The sequence below is a fragment of the Callorhinus ursinus genome, unplaced genomic scaffold (genome assembly GCF_003265705.2).
Source record: "Callorhinus ursinus isolate GAN/ISIS: 27379988/994484 unplaced genomic scaffold, GSC_fseal_2.0 scaffold55, whole genome shotgun sequence".
Classification (NCBI taxonomy): domain Eukaryota; kingdom Metazoa; phylum Chordata; class Mammalia; order Carnivora; family Otariidae; genus Callorhinus; species Callorhinus ursinus.
The window spans coordinates 5,490,761-5,507,312 of record NW_027397117.1 but is presented as its reverse complement, the minus strand read 5'-3'; the positions used below and the strand labels follow the sequence as shown (position 1 = coordinate 5,507,312).

The 16,552-nt window shown below is 43.6% G+C and overlaps 1 long non-coding RNA gene across 1 annotated transcript in view; it reads left to right on the top strand.

The window, feature by feature from the left end:
- Nucleotides 1-4,652, top strand: part of LOC141371077 (uncharacterized) — a 43,109-nt gene extending 38,457 nt beyond the window's left edge. The window contains exons 2-3 of the long non-coding RNA XR_012375703.1: nt 2,695-3,078; nt 4,213-4,652. This is a non-coding gene — a long non-coding RNA (uncharacterized lncRNA). The remainder of the gene's footprint in view (nt 1-2,694; nt 3,079-4,212) is intronic.
- The last annotated feature ends 11,900 nt before the right edge of the window (nt 4,653-16,552 follow it).

Here is a 16,552-nt window from a genome sequence, read left to right as displayed (position 1 = left end):
GTCTGTTTCCTATTCAGAAATCTCTGAATTTGAGTAGGTTATAAATTTGATAAAGTGCTTTTATTTATTTATTCTTTGCTTAGAGGAGTGACATAAATCCAAGGAAAAATAAATGTACATAAAACTCTCAAACTATACTACTAACTTTCAGATGATAAGTAGTATTATTTTTATTAGCAATAAATGTCAAAGCACTAAATAGTGGTTGGGAGAGTTGACATGTCGGGAGAAAGAATATATTGGGAAGAAATAATGGACAACCCACTTAAGAATCAGGGAAAGAAAATTAGAGCCAACCCACCCAAAATACACATCCATTTAAGAGGCTGAAACTCTGTTTTCATAGTCATCTAAATTCCTAACCCAGAAGGGTTTGGAATTTGGTTGCAAGTCAAATGCGGGGGTGAAGCTCTGGGACCTCCTAAAAAGCAGAACAGAGCACCCCCGTCCCCAAGTACTGGCATAGTTACCATATTTTGGCTACTGCCTACTGTCACATTCCGGCTGAATTTTTGGTTTTTCCCTTAACCTTTACAACATTTCACAAGTTGAAGTTTTGATTTTGGAAACTTATTTCCCACTTTCCTTCCCTTGCAAAATTGAACATGTGCTTCCTCTGAAAGGTCTTTATGCTGAGACGTTCCAGGTATTATAGGTCATGACCATAGGGAGACAACGTGATAGGTAAGGCAAAACCAGAGGTCCTTTGGAAAGAGCTCAGACTCTAAAAGGGGAGCAGAGGTTTCAAATCAGGCATTGCCTTTGAACTCCCGTAATGTGTGGAATTCCCCCCAAAGGGGTGGAGGAGGTGGGAAAGATGGGGGAAGGAGAATGGCAAAGAGATGGATTTGCTGTCTCTTGAGCAAGGCTTCTGGCAACCCTTGGGGCTATGGTCCTATCTATCACCGTCTCTACTCTTCTTCTTAGTCTTTTGGGGAAAAAAAAGTCAAATCATGCACTTTTAATCAAGAAAGGGCCGCAATGATCCCATCATCGAACATTTTTATTTTACAGTTGAAGAAACAGAGTGTGATCCAGAAATATTAAATGACTCTCCTGTGGCCACAGAGCTGGTTAGTGGCTAATTTAGGACTCAACTCAAAGTCTGTTGACTTCTACAAGAGACTTCTCTTGCAGCAAGTGCCAAGATATAATTTGTCCTCAGAAGATACACAAGATGCTCAAAATTGCGTGTTATTGATACCCTTTATAATTTATTATTTAGACATTTAAGATTTCACAAATGTGAACTTTCAGATAATTATATATTACTAGATGTCGCTTCATGAAATATCAATCTGAAATTTTGAACGTTGAGTTGGTATAAAATTAGAGATTTGCGTCCTATCCCCAAGATCATACTACTTTCCTTGCCTACTCAAAAGGGTTTATTTTTAAATATGAGAAGCTCTGCATTTTTTTTCATGCGAGTTAAACCAGATACAAACCTGATGAAAACCTTTTCTTTGCATTTCATTAATTTCATTAATTTAATTTTTTTAAATCGACAAATATTTATTGAGTACTTATGTGTGCCATGTGTTTTTTCAAGTACTCTCTCACTTAAAAACCAGATGCCACCTTTAACTTTCATTTTCTGCCCTTGGCATCATGCCCTGCCTTTCCTGAATACTCTCCTTATCCACACCTGTCTATAAGTTAGCAGGTTTTATAATTGGTTCCGCCACTCCCTGTCTAGGCAGATTTGTACACATTGTTTATACCCCCTGGGCTTCCATTTCATTATTTGAAGAAGGCAGTACTTGGGGTGGATAGGCAAGCTTCTTTCTGGAACTCTATGACAATACCCGAAGCAGATACTTTTCTGTCAGTTTCTTTGGGAAAAATGCGGGAAGGAAAAAGTTTTCGGAGCTGACCCAGAATGCCAGAAACTCAACTCTTTCACACGGGAAAGGCAAAAGAGTGACTGCAGGTCAACGGATCCCAGTATTTTCTGAAAACTCGATGAGGTGGCCGACGCTGATAGTTGCATAATACTATTGTTCTCTCATGGTGCAATGTGAAGTGTTTTCATAGTGTAGCTGTTTTGACACAGTGTACTAACATGTTACTGAATTCTTGACACAGGCATTTCCCATGCAATGCTAATAAACTCAAATCCCCTTCAAAGCACAATTCCAGATTGATTCCATATATGGGTCTGGATGAGGAGTGCGCACAAACACTGTCATCATGTATCTTAGGTACAGGGGACAAGATGTTCTGCTGCATTCCATGGGACAAACCACAGTTCTAAATGTAATACAGAACAATGGCGCTTTTTGAAACAGAAAATCGCCACTGGTTCTCAGCATGACAATAAAGACACCACGTGTTTAGGCCACTCATACGTCATTGCTGTGATCTAGCTTTCACTCTTCAGTGGGTTACTTTAGTGTTTATTTTATTGCATGCAAGTTAAGATCTGGAAGAACAATGTGTAATTGTGTTCCGTTTGTTAAACTCTCTTGCACAATTGGCAACCTTCTTTCTCAATTGACCAGGGCCTCTGTTCTGGGTGCTGCCAATACAATGCTTTCTCAGGAGGACGAGCTGCTTCAGTGAAGGTCAAGCAACTCCTTCATGTGTTTGCTTGCATGGCAGTGGAAAATTCAGATTACAGAGGAAGTAAATGAAAAGGTCAGGAAAATACAGATTCAAAGTCAAATTCTCATGTTTTTGCTTTTCTGGCAGGAAATGACAACTGGAGTCAGACAATGGGATTTTAAAGGAAAAAATAAGAAGAGGATGATATTCCAGTTGTGACACGGAACCTTTGGACAATCTTTTATGCTTCCTCACCGCAGAGGGGCCAACTGTCTCTCAGAGCCCCTCAACACACGCTGGTCTGCTCTGAAACTTCAAGATAGAGTGAAAAGAAAAATGCAAGTTTCAGAGTCAGCTGGGTTTCAACTTCCAGCTCATCGGCGTCTTAACTCCATGACCTTGAGTGCGTTGATTTCTCTGAGCCTTGGTTTCTTTACCTTTAAACAAATAGAGGCAAGGATTCCAATTCTTCAGTGTGATGTGAGGAACCCATGATGTACGCAGAAGTGGTTGTACCAGACTTTGCACACGGTAGATGCTCAATAAGTGTTACTCCCTTTTTTAAAAAAATTTATTTATTTATTTGAGAGAGAGAGACACAGAGAGAGAGAGAGAGAGATTGAGAGATTGAGAGAGAACGCGAGCAGGGGCATGCGGCAAAGGGAGAGTCTCCTAAGCAGACTCCACGCTGAGCATGGAGCCCAACTCAGGGCTCGATCTCACGGTACTGAGATCATGACCTGAGTCGAAACCAAGAGTTAGACCCTCAACTGACTGAGCCACCCAGGTGCCCCAATACATGCTACTTCTTAATGTTGATATCCGCCCATATTAAAGACAATCAGATATTATTTGACCTCACAAGTCTTTCTTTCTGGGTGGGGATGTTGTGTTGTCCAACATTTCAGAACAGTTTCTGAGAGACACAAGAGCCTCTGGTACAGTATTGGAGAACCTTTGCTTATTTGTGGTTTCTGTTGACTTGAATCTTCCAAATGCCAGATCCTGCATGATTTTCTGCATCCTCTTTCCCTTGTTTGATCTCGTGGGGTTTGTCTCCTTGCCTACCAAAAACTGCTGTGAGGCCCCGACACCTGCCTCGTTCCCTTTCCTTCCAGCCTGGGCTTCAGCATTACCCCAAAACTTTCTAGTTATTTCTGGTAGAATAGTAGCAGCTAACATGTATTTGGTGCTTACTAGGTGGTAGGCATTAGTCTCACTTTACATGATCTCACAGCAACCCAAATGAGGAAAATGCTTTTCCAATCTATGTCCAATAGTCAACTACCTGAGGCTTGAAGAGGCTGAGCAGTGGGCTGAATTAAGTGGCTGAAGGAGGATTTGAATCCAGGATGACAAGCCTTCAAAACCAGTGCTTAGCTGCTGTCCTGGAGAGCTTTTCCACTACCTCCTGGTTGTTGGACTGGCCAGAGGCTGTTCTTACAGCATGTGAGGGTGTGGACTCCATCCTTGAGGGGGAGAAATTGGCCACAGAAGCCACTCAGCTGAAACATTCAGTGTCTATGAACAGGATGCAATTAAGTCTATAATCTGTTATGATCACCTAAAGGATCATTTGGAAATGAGACCTCTTTCCAGTGAGCAGTTTCAGATGATGTAGGTGTTCATGTTTGATACCCATAATGTCTGTGCTTATCATTCCAGATGGACAAGCAGAAAATATCTCTGAGTGTCTTCAAAATGAACAATTGGAGGAGTCAGAGTGCCCCTTCAGCTCTCAGACTCTAGGATCTTGCACACATTAGAGCTTCTAGTTCGAGAACTATGTCCCTCCTTTCAGAGCAAGAGAAGAATATGGCTCAGCCTTCAGGAAGACACTATTTACTGGCAGAGTGGGGACAGGTTTGGAATCTCCCTTCTGGTCTGGACTTCAGCATGGTGACATCATCTCCTAATGTCTTAAGTTCGACAGCCCTGGGCGGGGGCAACAGGAAGGTGGGGGTGGTAGAATTTAACTGTTGATTTAGAATAACTCAGGGAGGCCAGGCAGCCAGATGCTCAGTTGGTGCTTACATTAAAAAAAAAAAAAAGAAGATAGTAGGAAGGGAAAAATGAAGGGTGGGAAATTGGAGGGGGAGACGAACAATGAGAGACTATGGACTCTGAGAAACAAACTGAGGGTTCTAGAGGGGAGGGGCTGGGGGGATGGGTTAGCCTGGTGATGGGTATTAAAGAGGACAGGTATTGAATGGAGCACTGGGTGTTATATGCAAACAATGAGTCATGGAACACTACATCAAAAACTAATGATGTAATGTATGGTGATTAACATAACATAATAAAATAAAGTTAAAAAAAAAAGAAAGAACCAAAAGGAAGTGGGGTTTCTAAAATTTTTGTAGCGTTTCTGTAGATAGAATGCATGTATAGTCCCCTTTCCCCCTTTGATTGGCAAGACAAAGAAAGTAGGACTGCTCGGCTTCCTGGGCAGTTGTAACTGAGCCAAAGGGATGCGTGGTTTGGAATCTGACAAGGCTGGGTTGAAATTCCCATTCCATTAATTTTTAGGAATGTGATCTTTGACAATTTAGTGATCTTCCTTGAGTTCCCCAGACTTCGCATTGGGGATAATCCTACTGCAGCAATTAACAACTGGCCCCCAAATTCTTTGATACTTCTTCCCCTGAAAGGCGGATGTCTATGTCTCCTCTCTTCAAATGTGGGTGAATCTTGTGACTGTTTCAGCAAATAGAATATGGCAGAAGTGACGCTGAGTGGCTTCTGGGGCCAGGGTGCCTAAACCACCTAGCCTCTGCCTGGTATCTTGAGACACTTCCTCTGGGGTAGACTACTACCACATAAGAGGTCCAGCTACACTGGAGGGGCCATGTCTACAGACCCTGTTGAGCAACCAGCTGACAGCAGCATTAACTAATAGCCATCTGTGTGAGCAATGTAGGGCATCCATGTCCTTTGATGTGAGGACATCCATGTCAAGTCCTCATGACAAGCCTCATGCATCTGACACCTGACCCAACTGTGTGAAAAGTCCCAAATGAGAACTGCCCAACTGAGCTCTTTGCAGATTTCTGACTCAAAAAAATCATGAGCAAAATCCAATTGTTGTTTTATGCCACTAAGTCCTGAGGGTGATTTGTAACGCAGCATCATTAACCAGAGCGTACACCAATATTGGACAGTTGCTGCAAGGATTACATGGGGGAACATATGTGGAGATCCTTAGTATTTAGTAGCTGATGAGCAAGTGTTTCTTCTACACTGGTCTTCTTCCCCATCTAAGATTGTTATCAATGCCCAGGATGACTTTGTGTTCCTAGGATAATGGTTTTTGGCAGTGGTTGGAGGGACATAGTGAGGTTATGCCCCTAGTGCCAGCCCTGTCTTGCCCCTTGTGTCTTGAACTTGAGTCCCTGCCTTGGGGCCAACTGTGGAAACTGGGGGCCATGTAGGTAGACTTAGAAACCACAGTAAGACCTGGAAAGGTGGATCCCAGCATTGAGGACTGACTGCCAATCTCAGAGCTCACTGGGCTTTTCTCACTGCCCTAGCTTTGAGAAATTCCCACAGAGAGGATCCAGAATGCACACTGACTTCAAGGCAGCTACTTTTCTTCTCTGTTCACTTACCAAGTTCAAATTTGTCCTAATACACCAGGAAGTACAGATAGGAAGGGAAAGGCCATGGGCAGAGTAGTGAGGGTGGGCCCTTGAAAAAGAGGAGTCCCAGGACATCAGAGCTTCATGGACGCCTGTCCTGCATGTGTGCTGTCCCGAAGGGGGTGGGGTGGGGCTTGCCCCAGTTGACAGGAGGCAGAACTAATTCCATGTGGCACGGATAGTGAAGGAGACTCTGAGACCTAGCTGCACATCCTTTAGGTGCCAGGAACAGAAACTCTGACATATGCTAATTTGAGAAAGAGGGTCTCTACAGTCAGGTTATCGGGAAATCTCAAGGCGTCCAGTTGCAAAGAGTCGTTGAAGTAATCGTCCAGAACTGCGTAGCTAATGTGTGGCGAAGTTGGAAATTGAATCCATGACTACTGTCTTAGTGTCTAGTATGAGTTGCCTACCCACAGCTCTGGATCTTTCAGATAGAGTCTCTTGAAGAGTACAGTTGAACTAGCTGTGGCCCAGAGAGGGATTTTGAGTCAGATCACCAGTCCCGGCTGTGGCATGCAGGACCCTTGTGGGCTCTTGGGTTGGGGTGGGGGGGTCGTTCTCTAAAAAGGGAATGTGAGTAGAGAGGAAATACTGAGAATTGTTAGCAGACCAAGGGTCGGTGAGAGGTCACAGCACAGAGCGGAGCTGTCCCTGTGGTCCCTCTGTCCAGGTAATGACCTCCCACCGGAGCTGGAGTTGGCACGAGCCTTCCTGGCAGAGGAGTGAGGTCCAAGAACGTCTGAATTGTGGGTGTTCTTGCTCCTGTCTCCAGCCAAGGAGATACAGGCTTCTCCCTTTAAGGAAGAGTGTCCCATCCTCTCTTGACTACGGGATCCAAACATCAGCAGAAACCTATAATTTTAAAATAATACAACGATTTTTTAATGTTGAGATGGAGATCACAAGGAAGGAAGATTTATTCCTGCCTTTCGACCTCAAGGCCAGGCCCAGCTCTGCCCAGCAGCCCAGCTACGTGATTAGCATTGGCATAAATGCAGGTTGTCCTGTGGTCTCCTCCCCTTCAGACTGTGTGACTTCCTGGAGGGGCAAACCACACTCCCTGGTTCCCGTGGCCTCAGCCTGGCGCCAGGGGGTGAAGGGGCCTGCAGCTGTGCCCCTTTTAAAAGTGGTGTCTCTGGGAGGCATGGGGGCTTTGATAAAACACCACGCTGGACTCGGCTCCCCTAGCGAGTAAACTGAGATAAGAGCCCCAGTGAAACCAGACATTTGGATGTCAGTGTTTGTGTTTAGGAGAGAAGAAGTTTATTTGGAGACTAGAGAAGGATGTTCTGCTCTTTATAAAACAACAGAGGGAAGGGCAGCCTTCCCTTGAGCAGCTTCGATCGGGGAGCAGATGGGGCTTTCAAGGCACAGGAATGTTTCCAGGTGCTACATGTGCCTTTGCAAGACAAAGGCAAGCTCTGCAGGGAGCCATAGGCAACACGGTTGCCCCTGGGCCTCGAGAGCCACAGCTGATCATTCCTCAGAGGGCATAGAGCTCCCTTCTGCACCCTTCTGCCTGGGACCAGCCTCAGCGGGTACCGCCAACATCAGAAAATCAGGTGGGACTGATGTCTTAGGACGACGGCTGTCAGGGAAGGTAGGGGAGGGACTGGATCAGTCTGATGATCCTATTTGTCCTGGGGCCAGGGTGGGAGGGCAGCGCTGATGTGGCCCCAGTGGTTCCCATTTATCTTTACTATGGGCCCCTGCGGTATGTTTGCCTAGCGGGAGATCTAATCATTATTCCCTTGGGCTAGCTCGGAGAGGAGCTGCTGATGGCTGATAACTCATTTGTGGGCTCTGATGGACACTCTGTGCCCATGTTAGGTCTATATGTGGTCTGTCTATGTTGTGTCACGAACTTTCGGGTTCCTAACATGCTAAGGACTCCCAGATGATGTTACCTGTCTAGTGTTAGGGCAGTAACAAGTCTGGGATACTCCTCTCATGCTTTGGGGTGTAGCAAGGATGCTTCAAGACACTGCATGAAAGCTTGAATCAATCTGATTGTCCTGCCCGGTAGGCACAGACAGAGAGTTAAGGGTATACTCTGTATTGCCCTTAGTCACTTTCCTTGGCTACATGTATGTGTGCATGCGCCTGTGTTATATGCGTCTGCATGTTGTCACCCTCCTTGGCTACACATGTGTGTATGCATGCATGTATGTGCACACACTTATGTGTGCCCGCATATACTTAGTCTGTGTCTCATTATGTTATGAAGGGAGAGTTGGTGGAGAATATAGTAATGGGTGTTTTCCTCTCTACAATGACCTCAAAAGTTTCGGAAGGCATGTGGCTCTGATATGGAATGGGCTCTGGAATCCATCTGACTGGTTTGGATCTCAATTCTCCTTCACATACCAGCTACATGATTTTGGTTATTTAACTTCCCTGAGCACTAAGTTTCTCATTTCAAAGACCAGGTTAATCACTGTGTTTACATTACAGGGTTATTGTGAGGCTTAAATGAGATAATCCATGGCAAGTATTTGGCACAGTGCCTGTCCCATTGTAAAGGATTTATAAATGTAAATTACTACTATGATTAATCAATATCTCTAACAAGCTCTCAGGATTGCATTATAGATGGGCTTCGTGTCTTTAAATCTTTGCTGAACTCATGCATACTTACAGCATTACCGGCCTTTGGAGAAAATGCATCCCATGTGGGGGTTCCAGGGAGCTGGAAGCCCCTGGAGGACACAGCCCTTCCTCCAAGACGCTGTCCCACATGTCAACCTGAGTGTAGGCTGGCTTGACGTTTTGAGTGTCCATCTTCCTCTCCTGGCTTCACTCCAGGTAGGAATTGCTGGCCAAGGTCACTGGAGCTCTCCAGGTCTAAACTAAAGGATTAAAGCAACTTCCCTCCAAGATAAATACATTTCCTTCCATGATGAATAAGCTCATTACCTAATTGAAAAAGCCTTGCAAATGGCAAGGCACACATGGGAGTGTGTGTGTGTGTGTGTGTGTGTGCAAATGTGTGTATGATCGTGTTTGTGTGCGTGTGTTTGCGACCGTGCACGAGGGTGCTGATGGCCATGCACACCCTCATGGAGTGAGATGAAGGAAAATGAAATCCGTAAATTCCATACTGCTGTTCATGGAGCATCTTCGGAGTTTGGGTCTGAAGATTATAGTTGAACTCTAGCAGTTCATTCATTACTTAATCCTTTAACAGATGACCGTGGCGGATGGATGACAGGAGCACATCCTTGGCAGGGAGGCAAATTCCATTTATTTGTTTGTTCCAGTTGCACAATTTAGTGGAGAGCGGGTGATGGGAGGTCACCCATGCTTCATGGTTCAAAATATTGTTATAAATAACAATTAATCCACTTAGATATCTGGCTCCATTCAACCTGGAGAATCCTACTGAATATAAAAGATCCTGAAGAATTTTGAGAAGGAAAAGCAGTTTTCCCATTCCTTGGCTCACTCTTGTCTGGTCTTCCAAACGCCCCAGGTTTTCCAAGATGAGGAATATTCAAGAGCTTGGGTGCCACCCCTTAATTCCCATTGTTTTGCCAGCAACCTCTCTTTGGCAGTTAAACATAGGTTACCTTGGGATGTTTCTTAAATTGCTATGTTAAACTATTTAAATTTCTCTTATTCATCTGTTATCATTGTATTGTCTTCTTAAAAAGATTACAAATTCCTTGAAGGCAGGGATTATCCCTTAGCATAGGTACAGGATAGATGCTTAATAGCACGGGAAGTGAACACCCAGTGAGCTTCTGTTGTGTGCCAGGACCTGTGCTCGGAGCCTTCATACACACTTGGCAAGATTTGGATGTAGACAGCATGGAGAGAGAGAGAGAGAGAGAGAGAGAGACCTACCTGAATTCCCAAAATAACATAAAGCCTAACATCATTACGTAGCGTAACATAACGCAACGTAATAGAGGGAAAAAGATCAGAACTGTAAAATAGTGAAACAAAAAAATGCAATTTTATAAATTTGGAGAGAATATAGTAACAACTCTGGTTGGATGCTCTTTACAAGAGATTTATGCTTCGTATTTATATTCACAATCTGGTTTCCACCTTCATTATGCTCTTCAAATTATTCTTTCTAAAATTTCCGATATACTTCAATTAGCCAATCCATGGGTCCATCGGGTTTGGTGAGGAAAACAGAAGCTAATCCATGCATTCTGGGTACAAAGAATTTTTTTAAAAATATAGACTTTTTTTTAAGAGAAGTTTTTGGTTCAAAGCAAAACTGAGCAGAAAGTAGTACAGTGAGTTCCCATATATCCCCTATGCCCCGCCCCCACAGGCTCCCATATCCCACACCAGAGTGGGAAATTTGTTCCTGTCGGTAACCCTACATTGACACATCGTTCTCACTCAAAGTCTAAGGTTTACATTAGGTTTCACTCTTGGTGTTTGACAATCTGTAGGTTTTGGCAGAGGTATGATGACGTGTACAGAGTACTATAGTATCATACAGAATAGCTTCACTGCCCCAAAAAATGCTCTGTGCTCTGGGTACAAATAATTTTATTGTAGGGTTTAGAGATTTATTTAGCTATTGGAAGACATAGGGAACTGAAATGTGTGGTAATCCACTGTTAAAGATTTTAGCCTGGTGTATCAAAATGGGGGGTTCAAAAGAGTTCTCTGGGAAGCTTCTGTGGATCTCCTGTCTGACCTTGTGTCTTGCTTCATCTGCCCTCAGAAGATAATGGGCTTCCAAATCTCTCTCCAAATGACTGCCTTTCCCTGGGAAACTCTAACTCAGCACCGTATGGGGAAGGGGATTCTGGGAAATGCTTTTCTCACATGATACTTAAGTAAGGAGACGTTCCAAAGGGCTGGTAGTGATGAGAAGACAACAACCTTTCTATAGTTGACCTTTCCATGGAAAGTTGGCCTTTCTATAGCATTAGACCCTCGTCTTCCTGGAAATTCACTTTCCAGAGAGACACAGCCCAATGTACTGAATTTATTTTTGGATTGAGCATCTATCTTGAATCCCTGCCTCCTTCCTTGTCTTAGGATCCAAGCAGGACAACCTAGAAGAAAATCCAATCCAGTATTATTTCCCCTTTGAGCTCAGAACACGTCAATACAGCCAGAAACTTAGATGATCTGTTGTGTTTTACCACCTCAGGGTCTTTTTTCTTATTTCTTGGGCTCTATCACTATGTATTCTTGGGTCAGAAGTATTGTTTTGAACCCCCTCCATGTCTTTTTTTAATTAAAAAGTAACAGTATACCTTCAATTCAGTGTTATTATTTGTAGTAACATAGCATGTGAGTTTTAATTACAGCATCTCATCAATGGAAAGAATAACTTGTTGAAGCCAGAGTCTTCTAGAGGGCAGGTCATGATTTTGCTGAGATTTCCAGGGGTTAATTTTGGAAGTGACACCAGATCCAGCAGCAAGAGTGCATTAGCTCAGGCTGTCTAGGACCTCCCAGCCTTTTCTGCTCCAGTTGTAACTGATAAGCAGCTGCTTTGTCCTGTGAATAGTAAGATAAAGCAGACACTCTGCTCAGCACTGCATGTAAAATAGAAATCACTTGAATGTCATGGTCATTGTCATCAAATTGATGTGAGTCCATCCTGTGTAAAGCTTTTCCATTACTAAAACAAAAGAAGACGAGCAATGAGCTTTCCAGCATTTATTTATTCAAGGAGGCTCAAAGTACAGGTGGTGGTATTCACAGCATTGAAGATCCTTCCTCCCTGCTGAACGGTTTCATTGTTTTGGGGTCACACTTTGCAGTGAATGGAAATCTCTGAAGATATGAAATGCGTAAGTAAGCCTCCATAGCAAATTAGTTTCTGTTGTGCACCACCTACTTCCAGGTTCAAACTGTCTTTATATCTTGCTCCTTGTGTTTCTAAAGCTGCAAATAAAAATTCGTGACTCAATCCTGCACTGCAAATGGTTTGAGGTCATAAAGAGAGGCTCTCTCAAATTTGTGGCCACTTAAGTTCACCAGCCCTTGTCTCATCTAATAGAATTTGGATCATCGCTTGAAGCACCTGAAGGCTGGCTTGCCTTCTAAAACTCCCAAAAGTTAAGAAAGACAAAAACACCCCCTTTTTCTTTTTATTATAAAAGCAAAGCAAATTCATTTGAGAAAATCTGGAAAGTACTGACAAGCAAAACCAGAAAGCCATTATAATGCGGTGCTCAGAGATTACCACTATTGAGATTTGGGTAAATATTTTTTTTTAACCTCTCTTTGTTTTTATTTTTATCCTTATTTCTATTCCAGACCCATCACTATCTATATATAAACACCCTTGCACACACCGTATCTTATCAGTGATTAAAGATAATGTACACTGTGCACTCTCTGATGGTCTGGATTAATTTACATATTTAGTTATATATCATTCGTTATTCTGTAGCATCATATCTAATGGCTGCCTCCTGCTTTTTAACATTCTTTATGCAATAATGTTTCATTATATCACCTCATGACAAAGTTTTCTCGACACATCTATAGGAAAATCTTGTCCAATCAAGCCGGAAGCATGCAGATGTCAGAGCAACTTGACCAAGCTCAGGTTGAAGGTTATTCTGTATACTAACCCATGAAGAAAGGTGTCACTGAGCAGAGGTTAGTGTTGGTGCTGGGTCTGTGCGTGTGAAATGGACCCCAAGATGCCTGTGTTTGGGGGAAATATTTTAGTAGTAGTCACTTTGTTTCTCTAGCTTGAGGACACATATAATTTCTTTTACTCTTGTTTTCTTCCAATATATGTAACAGAGACCAGCAAATACTTACTGATTGTAGAACCATTTGTAGGCAATCATGAACTGGTAATACAACCAGCCTGTCTGTATGTATTGAACACAAAGCATGTGCAGGAAATTTTGGTAGATGTTTGAAGAGAAATAAATGTAAAAATTCTCCCACCTCAAATGGGTGCCAGGTACTGTGGCTACACTGGTCACCTTATTTTTTGCTAACAGCATCCCAGTTTTGTTGTGGGTATTGTCATGCATACCTTGCTCAGATAAAATAATTACTATTCCAGCCTCCTTTGCAGGTAAGGGCCAAGTCCCGCCAATGAGTTGCCATGGGAATCTATGGGGACTCTGGGAATGTTTGGACTTTTTCTAGTAAAGGGGACTGGCTTGACTGCCTTGCTCCTTCTCCTCTCCTTCTCCAGTATTCTTGCATTGAATATAGATAGGTTCAGTGTCTGGAACTGTGGCAGCCATATTTTAATCTTGAGGTAGGGCAAAGAAAAAGAATTCCTGGTCTCTCGTGGCGTTATTGAACCGCTAAACCAAGAGCAGCAACTTCCCATCTCTGGACTTGTTATATGAGAGTAATAAACTCCTACTTGTCACTATTAAGTCAGCTAGTCTTTCTGTTTGGGTGCAGAGATCAATCAAAAAATGCAAATGACCGAAGATGTTTCCTAGGAATGATGAGAAGTTTCATTTGGCTGGAACAGAGAGTGTATTAGGAAGAGGGGAGAGGAGCTTTCAGGGTTAGATTTGGATCATAAAGAGAGTTTATGTGTGAAGCTTATCTGGAATATCTTGAAAGTAGTGGTGAATTTATGCTCAGTTTGGTAAACAGTAGGAAGTTACTGGTGATGTTGGGGCAGAATTGAGCACATTTAAGATGGCAGCAGTGGGAGAGATGGACTGGAGTGGAGGAAGGTAGGAGTTGGGGCAAGAGTCAGGAGGCTATTGGTGCAAACCAGCTACAGAGTAGTGAAGGCACAAAATAAGGTGGTGGCTGTCTTAGTCGGCTTGGGCTCCTGTAACAAAACCACAGCCAGAGTGGCTCAAACAACAAGAATTTGTTTCTCGCAGTTCTGGAGGCTGGCAAGTCCAAGACTGGCCAGAGGTGTTGGCCAATTTGGTTCTTGGGGAGGACGATCTTCTGCCTTGTAGATGGCTGCCTCCTCCCTGTGTCCTCACATGGCGGAGAGAAAGAGAGAGATCTTGGCTGTCTCCTCCTCTTCTTTTAGGGACAACAGTCCTATTGGATTAGGGCCCCCCCCCCCTTAATGACATCATGGATCCTTCATCATCTTCCCAGGGGACCTATCTCCAAATAAGTCACACTGGGGGGTAAGGGCTTCAATGGATGTACTTTGAGGGGATACAAACATTCAGTCTGTAACAGGGACCATGGGATGGAAATAAAGGCTGGTGTCTGAGGCCGTGGCAGGGGTCGAATCTATGATTGATGGCGGGGAGAAGGCAAGTGATGATCAAAGATGTTTTTGAGTGTCGGGCGCCTGGGTGGCTCAGATGGTTAAGCGTCTGCCTTCAGCTCAGGTCATGATCCCAGGGTCCTGGGATCGAGTCCCGCATCAGGATCCCTGCTCGGGAGCCTGCTTCTCCCTCTGCCATTCTCTCTCTCCCTATCTCTCTCTGTCTCTCATGAATAAATAAATAAAATCTTAAAAAAAAAGATGTTTTTGAGTGTCAAGCTTGAGTGACTGTCAGAATTGTGACATCATGTATAGAATTAGGAAATTTAGGAGCGAATGCAGATTTTGGAAGAAGTAGGTTTTTAGGCCAACTGAACTGGAGGCTGGCTGTTGGGATGTGGTGACTTGCTATAAACTTTGGGGGGCACGTTTCCTATGTGCCAGACAGGGGTTCCTTAGGTGCTTGATGCCATTTAATTAGCAAACCACCCTATGGGGCATTGCTATTCTAGTCTTCATTTTAGAGACGTTGAAACAGACATCTGTGGCATTCTAGGCTGGAAAATTATACCCCATGTTACTAAAGAAACCTGTCAAATGAGATCGCCCAAAGGGCTATGGGTGGTCCTTGTGAATCATGGAGAACCTAAGTGGTTTGGAAAATTGGAGAGAAGCAAATGGAGATCGGATTTCCAATCAGGAAAGGAGATGGGGTCCACAACTAAAGAGGCTTCAGGAATGCCTTGTGGAAGATGAAAGGCCTGGCCGTGAGCACCTAGAAAAGGAAACCGCAGACCTAATAGCCAGCGGGGGCTCACCTCGAGCAAGTTCTGCGCCATTAACTTCATCCAGAATGCTGACAGTCAGCACAACGTTTGGCCAGGAAAGGACAGGCGAGTGGAATAGCTACCGATTAAAGAGCTTTTATTTTTAAAAGGACTGATTTAAAAGTAAATGTTAATCCAGTGGGAAGTATCTAGTGACATGCTTTGGAGCTTTGCCCTTGCCTTATGATTTCTTTTCCTTTTAATCTGTGATTTGCATGAATATTTGGGAAGAGGTTTGTTAAATTCATGCACAACTTCAGGCTGTAAGCCTCGTAAGCATGCTGGAGATAAAAGTCGATATCCTGAAGAGTGTGAATGAGAGGGTGAGGGGGCCGAATCTAACCAGCTCAATGCCCTGGTGTAAGTGTAAGGTCCCACACACAGGTTCAAGGGCTCACGGATGGAAAGGCATGGCCTAGTAACGCCATATGTGAAAGGGAGTGTTAATTGAGAGTAAATGATGTAATATGGCTGAAAAAGAGTAAGTGTAAGTGTGATCTTGGCTGGCATTATTGCAAGCCCAGGGGTTCTAGAATTCACAACAAAGTTGTTAGAGATATCTTTGTAAGACATGGATTGGCTTCTATCACAGAAATACTCTTGATGACTCCCCACTAAGTCCAAATGTCGAGGCTTAGGATATCTATCTCATCCCTACAGCTTATTTTTGACCTTGTAGTCTATCCCACCTTCCCCCTGGGGTATCTGATGTATTGGTGTCACCAGAAAATGTTGTGTTCCTGGATGATACCAGGCCACTTGGTGATAATGACTTTGCTTGTTCTGGAATGAACCTGGACTCCCTTCCTCTCAACCCTCAACTTCTCTGTTAAAAAGCTTCGTTCCTTGAGAGAGAGAGAGCAGAATGGTCCCCTCATCTGCGAAGTCTTTCCTAACTTCCACTCCCATATTCCAGCACCTAGTAGGACTTAACTCCTCCCTCTGCCAGGATCACAGGGCTCTTCATACAGAGACTCACTTTCATGTCTCATGATTACTCATTCATTTCCTAGTCTCCCTTGATGGGAGGGCCATTTCTGTGATCATTTCTATATCCCTTGTGCCTAGTTTGGTACTGGGAGCATTCCAACTTTTGTTGGGCAGAACAAAAGGTGGTTGAATAACTCAAGCAAAAGTCCTTGTTCTCCTTCTGTATGATGTAGTTAGGTTATTATAAATATCCATTTTATAACTTAATGCTATAAGGGAACAATTAAAACTGGGACAGATATGCCAAGGCAAGCGTGGGTGTGCTTTTATTTTTTTAATTTTTTTAAAGAAGATTTATTTATTTGAGAGAGAGAGAGAGAGAGAGTGTGTGTGTGTGTGTGTGTGTGTGAGCAGGGGGAAGGAGAGGGAGAGGGAGAGAGAATCTCAAGCAGACT